This window comes from Lucilia sericata, unplaced genomic scaffold, assembly GCF_015586225.1.
Source record: "Lucilia sericata isolate MDLA Ls3-8-SP2 unplaced genomic scaffold, ASM1558622v1 Contig000891F_arrow, whole genome shotgun sequence".
NCBI lineage: Eukaryota > Metazoa > Arthropoda > Insecta > Diptera > Calliphoridae > Lucilia > Lucilia sericata.
In genome coordinates this window covers 190,552-202,753 of record NW_023994880.1, presented here as the reverse complement: position 1 = coordinate 202,753, position 12,202 = coordinate 190,552, and the positions used below count along the sequence as shown (strand labels likewise).

Here is a 12,202-nt window from a genome sequence, read left to right as displayed (position 1 = left end):
CAAATTTTTACAAGGAAAGACGGACATATATACCGACGGAAAGACATCAAATCGGGCAAGATTGATTTATTTATGAATGTTTTTTTTTTTTTAATTTTAAAAATATTGTTTAAATTTTTGCATTTATTTTTTATTTAAATTTTTATCATTTTCTATGTTTTATTTCTTATTTTTTATCTCCTTTATTTTCATTTTATTTTTTTAGTTTTAACTCAACATGTCTTCCAGCAGCACCACAAAAATCTTCTCAACACCTGCCATCAACGCATAACATATTTATCAGCTTTATATTTAGTTTTTGTTTTGCTCTTAAAATGTCACAAAGTTGCTGGTATTTTGGGCAAATCACAATGTGTGAAGTGGAAACGGGACAAACAAATATATACTGGATATTGAGGAGAGTAGGGGTGATTGTAAGTATTGACAAAAGAATATCTTTATTTAAGAGAAAATTAAATAATTATAATAACATTTTAAAATCATGAAATATTTAAAAGAGGATTCTCAAACAAACGTAACTCTCACGAAATAATAATGCTTGGCTGGATGAATAGTTAGTTGCACTAATACATTGTCGTTTTAGCTTTTCACTCCTTAGAGAACATAGGAACATGACATGAACATTGTCGGCTTTCTAACAGAGATGCAACACAAAACGATATAATATTTTAAGCAGAGATAGGCAAGAGCTCTACATATTCGTAAACTTGCACTTGTATCAGGCATGGGAAATTTACGACTAAACTAATTTCCGCTAGACTGCAGACAAGACTATGGACTATATTATAGACTAGACTATAGACTAGACTATAGACTAGACTATAGACTAGGACTATAGACTAGACTATAGACTAGACTATAGACTAGACTATAGACTAGACTATAGACCAGACTATAGACTAGACTATAGACTAGACTATAGACTAGACTATAGACTAGACTATAGACTAGACTATAGACTAGACTATAGACTATACTATAGACTAGACTAGACTAGATAGACTAGACTATAGACTAGACTATAGACTAGACTATAGACTAGACTATAGACTAGACTATAGGACTAGACTATAGACTAGACTATAGACTAGGACTATAGACTAGACTATAGACTAGACAAGACTATGGACTAGACTTAGGACTAGACTATAGACTAGACTATAGACTAGACTATAGACTAGACTATAGACTAGACTATAGACTAGACTATAGACTAGACTCTAGGCTAGACTATGGACTAGACTTTGGACTAGACTATAGACTAGACTATAGACTAGACTATAGACTAGACCATAGACTAGACTATAGAAAAGACTATAGACTAGACTATATACTAGACTATAGACTAGACTATAGACTAGACTATATACTAGACTATAGACTAGACTATAGACTGGACTATAGACTAGACTATAGACTAGACTATAGACTAGACTATGGACTAGACTATGGACTAGACTTTAGACTAGACGTTATACTAGACTATAGACTAGACTATAGACTAGACTATAGACTATAAACTAGGACTATAGACTATAAACTAGACTATAGACTAGACTATAGACTAGACTATAGACTTAGGACTAAGACTAGACTATAGACTAGACTATAGACTAGACTATAGACTGACTATAGACTAGACTATAGACTAGACTATAGACTGAACTATGGACTAGGCTATAGACTAGACTATAGACTAGACTATAGACTAGACTATAGACTAGACTATAGACTAGACTTATAGACTAGGACTATAGACTAGACTATAGACTAGACTATAGACTAGACAATAGACTAGACTATAGACTAGACTATAGATAGGACTATAGCCTAGACTATAGACTAGACTATAGACTAGACTATAAACAGACTATAGACTAGACTATAGACTAGACTACAAGACTAGACTATAGACTGGACTATACACTAGACTATAGACTAGACTATAGACTAGACTATAGACTAGACTATAGACTAGACTATAGACTAGACTATATACTAGACTATTATACTAGACTATATACTAGACTATAGACTAGACTATAGACTAGATATAGACTAGACTATAGACTAGAGTCTAGACTAGACTATATAGACTAGACTATAGACTACACTATAGACTAGACTATAGACTAGACTATAGGACTAGACTATAGACTAGACTATAGACTAGACTATAGACTACACTATAGACTAGACTATAGACTACACTATAGACTAGACTATAGACTACACTATAGACTAGACTATAGACTAGACTATAGACTAGACTTTAGACTACACTATAGACTAGACTATAGACTACACTATAGACTAGACTATAGACTAGACTATAGACTAGATTATAGACTAGACTATAGATTAGACTATAGACTAGACTATAGACTAGACTATAGACTAGACTATAGACTAGACTATAGACTAGACTAGACTAGACTATAGACTATATTTGGCACTCTTTGCCGATAGCAGTTTTAAAACTATCAGAAATCTGGGAAATTGGTTACAGTACGAATTAGTGTTGAGAAAAACTTCAAAATCGATTTGGTATATCCTAATTGAACGTTATAAAAGATCATATTTGTTGGATCGAATCCACACTTGCGATGACTATCACATGAAATCTGTACTGAAGGCTAGTAATGGGTTTTGAAACAAGCATTTACGTGTTGCTTTATGTCGAGACCTTTCCCCGTCCGACTACTATTGCTTCTACACTGAAGATATATTAAAATTATTGCCTTTTATATTTGACCAATTTTCGACTCTACAACCTTCTTTTTAGAACTCCTAAATGTTTCTTGATTTCACCATCATCATAAATTTTACACCCATTTTTTAGTACTTTTCTTCTGTTCCATTATTTATCTATTTTTTTTTGTACAACACAAAATAAATTCTTACACTTGTTAGTGATGGTGCTGTGCTGCTGCTGTTCTTCATACAAGTGAAAATTAATTACATTTTTAATTAAAGCAAATGGTTGTAGAAAAAAACTATAAACAAGGCAGATCTTATCTAAAATCATGTTAGTTAGACTTATACAGCAGATTCTCAAAAAAAAGAAATACAAATTACAATTTGTGTTTAAACATAAAATTAAATGTCGTTTTGATTAACCATGAATAGAAACTGATTATTAAAAAAAATTAACAGGAAAATAACATTAATAATTTTTTTTTCAACAAAAAAGGGAGTTTACAAAAATTAAAGAGAATAAAGGAAAGTTTATATTTAAAAACATTTAGGCAGCTCATGTTAATGCTTAAATTGTATTTTCAATCTTACAAGTGAACTGTCAAAAGTTGTATGTAAAGAACTATTATTGAACCTGATTAATGCAAAATTTTTCACTTTCGCAAATGAAATGTCAAAATATCACAAATTAAATTATTGGCGTTAATAGGAAACTTTAAATGGGAGTTTAAATGAAACTCTATATTGTAATAGTTGTAAAACCAAAAAAAGTAAAAAATTTTAAGTAATTTCCAAAAGGCATCTTCGATACAATTTCCTTTAGAACCTTTATAGTTCCAAAAACGATTAAAGCATCAATATCAAATGTTATTTAAAAAAACAACACATGCCATTTCTAACAGCCCCCAGTAATTTAACATGTTATTCTTTTGAATTATTTACAACAATTTTTCAAAATAATAAATACTAAACAAAAAGAAAATTTAAAATAAAACTTCTTAAGAAAACTAAACTAAACATGCCATACGTAATAAATACCGAAAGCAACAGCCCAAACAAACCAAAAAGACAAGAGGCACATGTCTGATGTGTTTTGGAAGTAAAAGTAATAAACTTTTAGAGAGGAAGAACTTCTTTTTTTTATTCTTTAAAGGAAAAAGAATAGCACATAAGAATGAAAAATGCATTTAACAATTGCACAGAGAAAAAAAATCAAAATTTATGCCACAGGCTACAAACTTGTATTAAGAACAAATTTATATTTCTACTCAAACACACATGTGTGTTTTAAAAAACTGAAATTCTAACTGTTTTTTTGCTTAAACTTTTAACAAATAAGTCTATTTAGGTTTTTTTTTCCTGTTTCATTATATATTATTGTATATGAAAGGCCAATTTTTGGGGGGATAATATAAATACATATGTACATATTTAAGTTATAGACATGTAAAGATTTACAGTTGTTTGAGGTAAACGAGGGCTGAAAGTTGAAGAGTATTAAAATCTCGTCTATATAAAAATCGATCTGCAAGCATTTGTACTAATCGTTGGTCACGTATAGTCGCCAAAAACGAGCTTTAGCTTTGCCTCTTGCAGAAGTCAATAGCTGATCTTGCTTATCCTTAATATCGATGAAATATAACACAGGCTGACAAATTTTTGAACCAAAGACCAATGTATACTTTTCAAAAGAATTGAGTCGCGCCGAATCTAGCCTCAGAATTTCGTCATCACATCCGGGATTCGAGATATTGTGTCCTAAAGGTTGAAAAAAAGTAATTTTAGGTATTTTTCGAGACGTTACAACAGCACTTGGACAACTTTATCTATAAAGTATACATGTATGTCATCTGAAAGTCCATTCTGACAGCTTCAAAATAAAGGCAACATCTTCTTCGAGATATCTTTTCCTAATGCTTGATGCTAAACTGATTAAACTGCTAAACTGAAATCGAATCAGAAAGTGATTTTGAGTCGACTGGAACATCCTTAGGTAGGTGTGGATCCAATGTTTTTGTACGTTATAAACCTTCGCCTTATAAGACTGTAGGGTTTAAATACCATCAATATACCGAAAATCATGAGTTTTTATGCTTTCAAAGGTCCTAAAATGGAATGTCTTTAAACTTCAGTACAAGATATCTCGAATCCTAAATGTGATGGAGAAATTCTGAGGTCTGATGCAGATTTAGCAGCTTAATCCATTACAATAGTATAACATGGTCTCCGGGTTTCAACTTAAGTGTACAATATTTATTGTACACTTTCGCATATTTCATTCTTTAGTTTTGGATCAGTTCTAATACCAGTTGATTAAGGCGAATGTATTTGGATTGATGGCAGGTCATAACAAACAACAAAAAGCGCTATAGTTCATAGACCTTATGACAGTTTCAAAAGTGTCATAATGTCCGTGGACTGCGTGATCTCATCACATTTAATCTCATCTCTTTCTTCTGATATCAACTCTCTACATAAGCTCGGTTAGAACTGTCATGAGATCATGATCTCATGATATGTTATCAGAATTTACAACCGATTAGAGTTTTAACGCAATAGTTTCCATTATACGGCTACTAGACCACTCGGTAATACACCAAATATGACAATTTCAAAACTCTTACAGAAGTTCGGTTAGAACTGTAATGAGATCATGACCTCATGATATGTTATCAGAATTTACACCCAATTAAAGTTTTAACAGAATACTTTCCATTATACGGCTACTAGACAAATCGGTAATAGACGACAACGAAGAAGAGAATGTACTGATTCTTAAGGGAAGGAATTGAAAATATGTGATAAACCCATACACGTATTTGAAATATTGAAACAGTGGGTGGAACTACAAAGATCGTATGTGATAACCTTTATGAGACTAGGACAAGATGTGAATCCACTCAAGATCTGAGTGAATACATTGTTCAGATTCAGACGAATGTAAAGCATTTTGATATCAACTCTTACAGAAGTTCGGTACTATGTGATCTCATCACATACCATCAGAATTTATAACATTTGATTTAATTTAGTATCCGATTAGCGCCAAATACATTTCGTAATATGGCTATCAGACCAATCGGGAATAGACGACAACTAAGAAGAAGAAGACGAATTGAAAACATGGGAGAGAGAATCCCATACAACATACTTATATGTATATGTGATTACACTCATGACAAGATGACAAAATATATGGTCACTTAAGATCTGAGTGAGTACACAGTTCAGATTCAGACAAATTTAAAGCTTACAGAGAGGACAGTGAAACTCTGCAACACTTTATTTGTCATTGCCGGACTTTCGTCGAAATTAGATTAGAAATTTTTTGGAGCGATATTATGCCAGAAATACATTTCTCTCAAACACTTATTAGAAAATTTTGAAGTAAGTGAGTTTCTGAACTATCATAGCTTTCTAATGTCCTTAAAAAGTTTTTGCTACCAACATTTTTCATGTAAAAGAGCGCACAACAAAATCTCAAAATGAAAGCGGAGGCTATTATTTTGGAGCTTTTTTTCCTTCTAAAAAACTCAAGATGTTCCCAATAGGGAATTATGCTCACAAAATTCTTTAGACTCAAACAAATGGGTTGAAAGTCTTGTTAATGGGTAAGTGAGACACTAATGTTTAGTTCTCTGTAATTAAATTTAAGAAAGAGAGTGAAAGTGAAATAGAATATAAAAGTAAGTGTAAAAGTTTTTAGAATATAAAAGTAAACAGTGTAATCAGTAGAACCAATATGATCGAATAAAGATCACTTTCAAAAAGTTGCTGTTTACTATTTAAAGACGTGCGGATTCAGACGAATGTAGGGTATGTGGAGAGGACAGTGAAACTCTGGAGCACTTTCTTTGCCACTGCCAGGCATTCGTCGAAGTTAGATCCAAATATCTTGGAAGTGATGTTATTCCGGAAATAACTTTCCTGACTAACACTGATTGGAAGATTCTTAGGAATTACGTTCAGGAGTTTATGAAGACTGAAAAATAATTCATTCATTTTTCATGATAAGGAGCGCACAACAGGCCTAGGTGTATTTCTTCGGATTTGATGTAGTATACATCCTCCTATCAACCTACCAACTACTATTTAAAGTGACCTAGGGATGTGTTCAACACTCTTTAAAGCCACATTTTCGGGCTATACAGAAATTCTGATTTTTCAGAGTTTTATCCATAATAACAGCGGACATTTTTCTACAAAATTTTTTTGTTTTTTGAAGCCATCCTCGTATTCTAAATATAAAATTGCTTAAAAACAAAACTAAATAAGCAGTTTACTGTTCTTTTACTACTATTGTCATTTCCTATAAAGTTTTTTGTTGCAAATTTTATCCTTTTACTTTAAGCTCTCATACTAAAAATTTGTTTAGACATGCGTTTTTGTTAAATAATTTTGTTGCCAACATTTTAAATTGATTTTTAGGACCCTGTTTTTTTTAGTTTGAAAAAAAAACTACAGTCAAATAAAAGGCCTTAAAGAAAAATTTACTTTTTTTAATTCAAATTACCATACACAACAAATATTGTATTATTCTTGTTGCATGCAACAATATTATTTAGAAAACAAAAACTGACTAGAAATAATTGTAAGGTTTCATGTGCTTTATTTTCAACTTTAGCTAGCTGTGGCATGTAACTCAAACAATCAAAACATAGTTAAATAATAATTTTTCTTTGTTGCAAAAACTTAAAGAAGAAATATATAAAAAAAATAAAATACCGCAGGATATAAAACAGAAAGAAGAATTCTTACATGTATTAAAGATCAGAAAAGAATAAGAGACATTGCATTTGCTAACTTTAAAGACACCAAAGTGCTGGAATTACAGCATCTCAGCAGCAAAAATAACACACCCTAAAAACCACACATAGTAAATGGCTTAAATGCAACTACATATATACATACAAACTGTAAAGTTGCAAGTCCGCTAGTAGAATAGATATAATAACCCTGTAGTTCTTGCTGACTGTTACAATTGCTTCTACAATAGATTTTTTCTAGATTCCTTGGTGACACTAAAGTAACAATTGGCTACAGACTAGATTACCAGGAGACAATGAGGTGGCATTTCTTCTGCATAACAAAATGTACATATGTTTATATGTATTTGTCGTTTCCCCAAAAATATATACATACAGAGTCAATCGAGTAGTCAGACTTATGGGTCAAATACTCTCTACTACTGCTAAGAACCGCTAAGAACACTAACTAATTACAATTAAAACGATTAGCGACAAATTTTTCAAATTAAAGATAAGTTTGTAGTAAAAACCTTTTTTTTTAATTTTTGTAGGTTTTTACTTTCTAAAGTATTTAATTAAATTTGATTTCTTTTAATAATTTAAAACAAAGCTATGTCGCTTTTACGCTTTAATTGTAATTTAGAGTATAAACTATTCTTAGCCACCAACTTGCTACACATTCATACTCGTTTACATTACACTCACATATATATTTATACAATGTGGTTAGTTTGTAGTTTTTTTTTTTATTATTCCAACAGTTTGAAATGCTGCCTGGTAAATAAAAGCTATAATAATAGGGTTTTTCTTCTTCCTTTTTTTTCTTACTGTTCATACTTTACCTAGAGTCTAGAGTTAAATAAATTTAATACACGCATCATCTGCAAATTTCTATACTTTTATTTATTTCTGTAAGTTTATATAGAGTCTTTTTTACATTTTTTTCAAGTTTTATGCATGTCTCAACATATTTTAATACCTAAAGCTTTTTCTTCGTTGTCTTCCCTAAATGGCGTCACGTTTTCAGCTTCTTGTATACCCCAATATCTGTTTATCACATTAGAGAAGGAGACCAACCACTACTAGAAGGATTGTAGAGAAAAAACTGTTGCTTTTTTGTTTGCTGATTTCTCTTTGGTTAAGAAATTATTTAAAGAGGGGAAGGAACTTATTCATATTTGTTAGAACTAAAATCCAGCAGAATCGAGATAAAAAACAAATGTGTAAAAGCTTTACATAATAAAGCTTTTTGCAAAAAATCTTTAAGTAATAAAGTTTTATCTAATGTGAAATTGTGTTTGTTTTTGTTTCTTTCAATTAAAGTTTTCTAAGATCGTAAAAACTGTTTTTTTAAGGGAACTTATTCATATTTGTTAGAATTAAAATTCACCAGAATCGAGATACAAAAACAAATGTGTAAAAGCTTTACATAATAAAGCTTTTTGCAAACATTTTTAAGTAATAAAGTTTTATCTAAGGTGAAATTGTGTTATATAATGCAGATTTTTTGAAAAAGCTTTAAAGTATTCTGCATAAAAACTTTATTAATATTTTTTTTCGAAAGCTTTATATCATAAAGCTCTTTGTGAAAAAACATTATATAAGAAACATTTGAACATTTGAAGCTATTTGTGTAAAAGTTTTATAATAAAGCTTATTGTGAAGGGGTTAAAAAAAAACTTAATATAAAAAAGCTCTTTGTGAAAATACTTTATATAATAAAACGTTTTGTGGAAAGCTTCGAGATGCAAAAGCAAATGTGTAAAAGTAAGTATATAAAGCAGCTTTTTGTGAAAAAGCCTTATAGTGTTCTGTACAAAAGCTTTATTAATATATTTTTTTATGGAAAGCTTTATTCTATAAATCTCTTTATGAAAAAGTTCAATATAAGAAAGATTTTTGTAAAATTGCTTATATAATAAAGTTCTTTGTGAAAAGCTCTTTGTGGAAAAGCTATTTATGAAAAAATATTATAATGAAGCTTTTATTCGAATAGTTGTAAAAAAATAAAGCTTTTTTTGAAGGGATTAAAAAAATAAAGCTCTCTGTAAACAAACTTTCTTTGTGAAAAAGTCCTTCATAAGACGGATTTTTATGAAAATGATTCATATAATATCCATGTGAAAATGCCTTATATAATAAAGCTTAATAAAGCGAAAAGTTTAAAATATAAATCTCTCTGTATAAAAGCTTTATATAAAGTTGATATTTTTGAAGATATTTTATATAATACAACGTTTTGTGGAAAGTTTTATATAATAAAGCGTTTGGTGGAAAGCTTTTTATAATAAAGCTTTGTATACTTTATTAATACAGTTCTTGATGAAAAAGACCTTTATAAAAAAGTTTTTTATGACAATGCTTTAAGCTTACAAAAAGGCTATATACCATCACCTAAAACGCATATTAAAGCTATTTATGCAAAAAAAATAAAGATCTCTGTGAAAAAGCTTTATATATAGAAGCTCTTCGTGAAAATATTTATATAATAAAGCTTTCTGTATGCTTTATAAATTCAGTTCTTTGTGAAAAAGAAAGATTTTTATGAAAATGCTTTATATAATAATGAAAAGGTTATATATATTAAAGCTCTTTGTGAAAAAGCTATTAATGAAAAAATATTATAATGAAGTTTTTCTTGAAAAAGTTGTAGAATAAGTCATTTTGTGTAAGAGTGATATAATAAAGCTTTTTGTAAAAATGAGAAAAAGTAAAGCTCTCTGTGAAAAATTTTATATAAAAAAGGTCTTTGTGAAAATACATACTTTATATAATAATGTTAGAAAGCTTTACATAATAGAACTTTTTGTAATAAATCTTAATATGATGAAGAAGTTTAAGTTGAAAAGTTTTGTGAAAAGCTTTATACAATAAAGGAAAAGCAAAAGCTCATATAAGAAAGCTTTTCTTTTTAAGTTTTTAAAAATATTTTAGAAAAAATCTTTTTGCAATAAAATTTTTGTGGAAAAGCTTTACACAAAAAAGGAAATGCGAAAGCTCATATAAGAAAGCTTTTTAGTGAAAATGTTTAAACAAATTTTGGAGAAAAATCTTTAGTAATAAATTTTTTGGAGAAAAGGCTTTTTGTATTGTACTTCAGTGTTTCTTACATGATGTTAGTTAGCAGACCTTCTTCTACTATAACTAGCCTACTAGTATTTTTTCTCCTTTTTACCTATACCAAAAAACTTTCAACTTTAATTTATATTTCTCCTCGTTTTTTTTTTTCTTTTATTTTAACTAAAAACCTTTGACTAAAAATATTGTGGATCTGTAAAAGATTTTTTCTTATTTATTTCTATTCACCAACTCTTAAATACAATATTTAACTGATGCATCAATTTCGATATGAAAACTGAAAATATACTAAACATGTTTAAGGCTGTTTTCTTACAAATGAACATGAAGAAACAAGGCGTATTGCTGCGTATTTGTTCGTTTCCATTTAAAAAAAAAGAAGGATTTCTTTTTTCATCGTTTTTCTTTCTACTGATTCATTTCATTTGATTCCAATCTATGATTAATGAAACAGTTCATGTTAAGTGTTTCTTTTTTTTCGAAAACCATGTTAAGGTGACTTTATATAAGAGTGTGTGCTTTAAGAACAGGAATGGGAGTTGATGAAGAAAAATTTAGGTTTTTCTTTATAGAAAATTTATTTATATTGGTGGGTGTTGCTAAAAATTTGATTTAGGTATTAAAATAAGAGCATTATCTGGGGCTTTTATAATGAAGCTTGAAAGATTTAGATTAATTTTTGTTTATGTTCAATAAATATTTAATACTTAATATATAAAAACAAAATTATAATGAAAATTAGTTAGATGTTCGCTTTGTAAAACAAAAGACTTAAGACAAAAACTTGTTTAAGAGCCAGTGTAATAATACAGATAAAATTAACTAAAATTATTTCATAATTTTAAGGGAAATTTTATAATTTTGTTTAAATCTTTTAACAAGTATTTTCTCTAAAATCTAGATAAAACTTCACTTTCTAGCATTTAATGAAGTTTTCTAAAAACCATCACATAACTTTCTTAAATTCATTTTCATTTCTCTTAAATTAATTTAAATGTAAACTTCTCACGCAAATTGCCAACACTAATAAAACGCCCGTTTGTATTCCTTTAATTTCCTAAGAAATCTTAATGAATTTAAATGTGACTCATCAGTTTATATTGGGATGTATGGGGAAACTTTTTGCTCTGTGTTATTTTTATTTGTCTAGTAATGAAGTTAATTTGAAACTTTGAAAACTTTTAACTTAATTTTCAACAAACACGCTACTATTACCGCTCAAATAATGCTAAGTACCATATAAAATTTTCTCTGTAACTATACACATTCATATCTAAAGTATATTATTTTTATACAAACATTCAAAACTACTAGTTTATATTCGTATCTAACTAAATATCTGTTAGACTACCTACACTCATGTGTAGTTTCTGTAACGTATCTAAAAAAGTTCTTACATCTTCTTTACCCTAGTGTTTAAAGTTCTTTAGTCATCGTACGTGCATGTATTTGTCAGTTAAATCTTTAAGTATTAATAATTTGGCTTAAGGCACAAGAAGAAAAACTCTGTTTCTTTAACTCCATCTAACCCATCATCTTTGTGGACGTCTTCGTCATCAGCCTCATCATCATCATCAGTGCACACATCAGCAGCACCATCTCTATTATTATATTCTTCTATTACACTTTTACTAGTTGAAATTGCTGTTGATGCTGCCGTTGGTGGTGCTGATTTTTTT

General features: G+C 29.3%; 1 protein-coding gene across 1 annotated transcript in view; it reads left to right on the top strand.

The window, feature by feature from the left end:
- The first annotated feature begins 205 nt into the window (after positions 1-205).
- LOC119608859 (cadherin-99C) overlaps positions 206-12,202 on the top strand; it is a 110,779-nt gene continuing 98,782 nt past the window's right edge. Inside the window, exon 1 of the mRNA XM_037963416.1 lies at positions 206-413. The gene's annotated coding sequence lies outside the window, so the exon portion shown is untranslated. The remainder of the gene's footprint in view (positions 414-12,202) is intronic.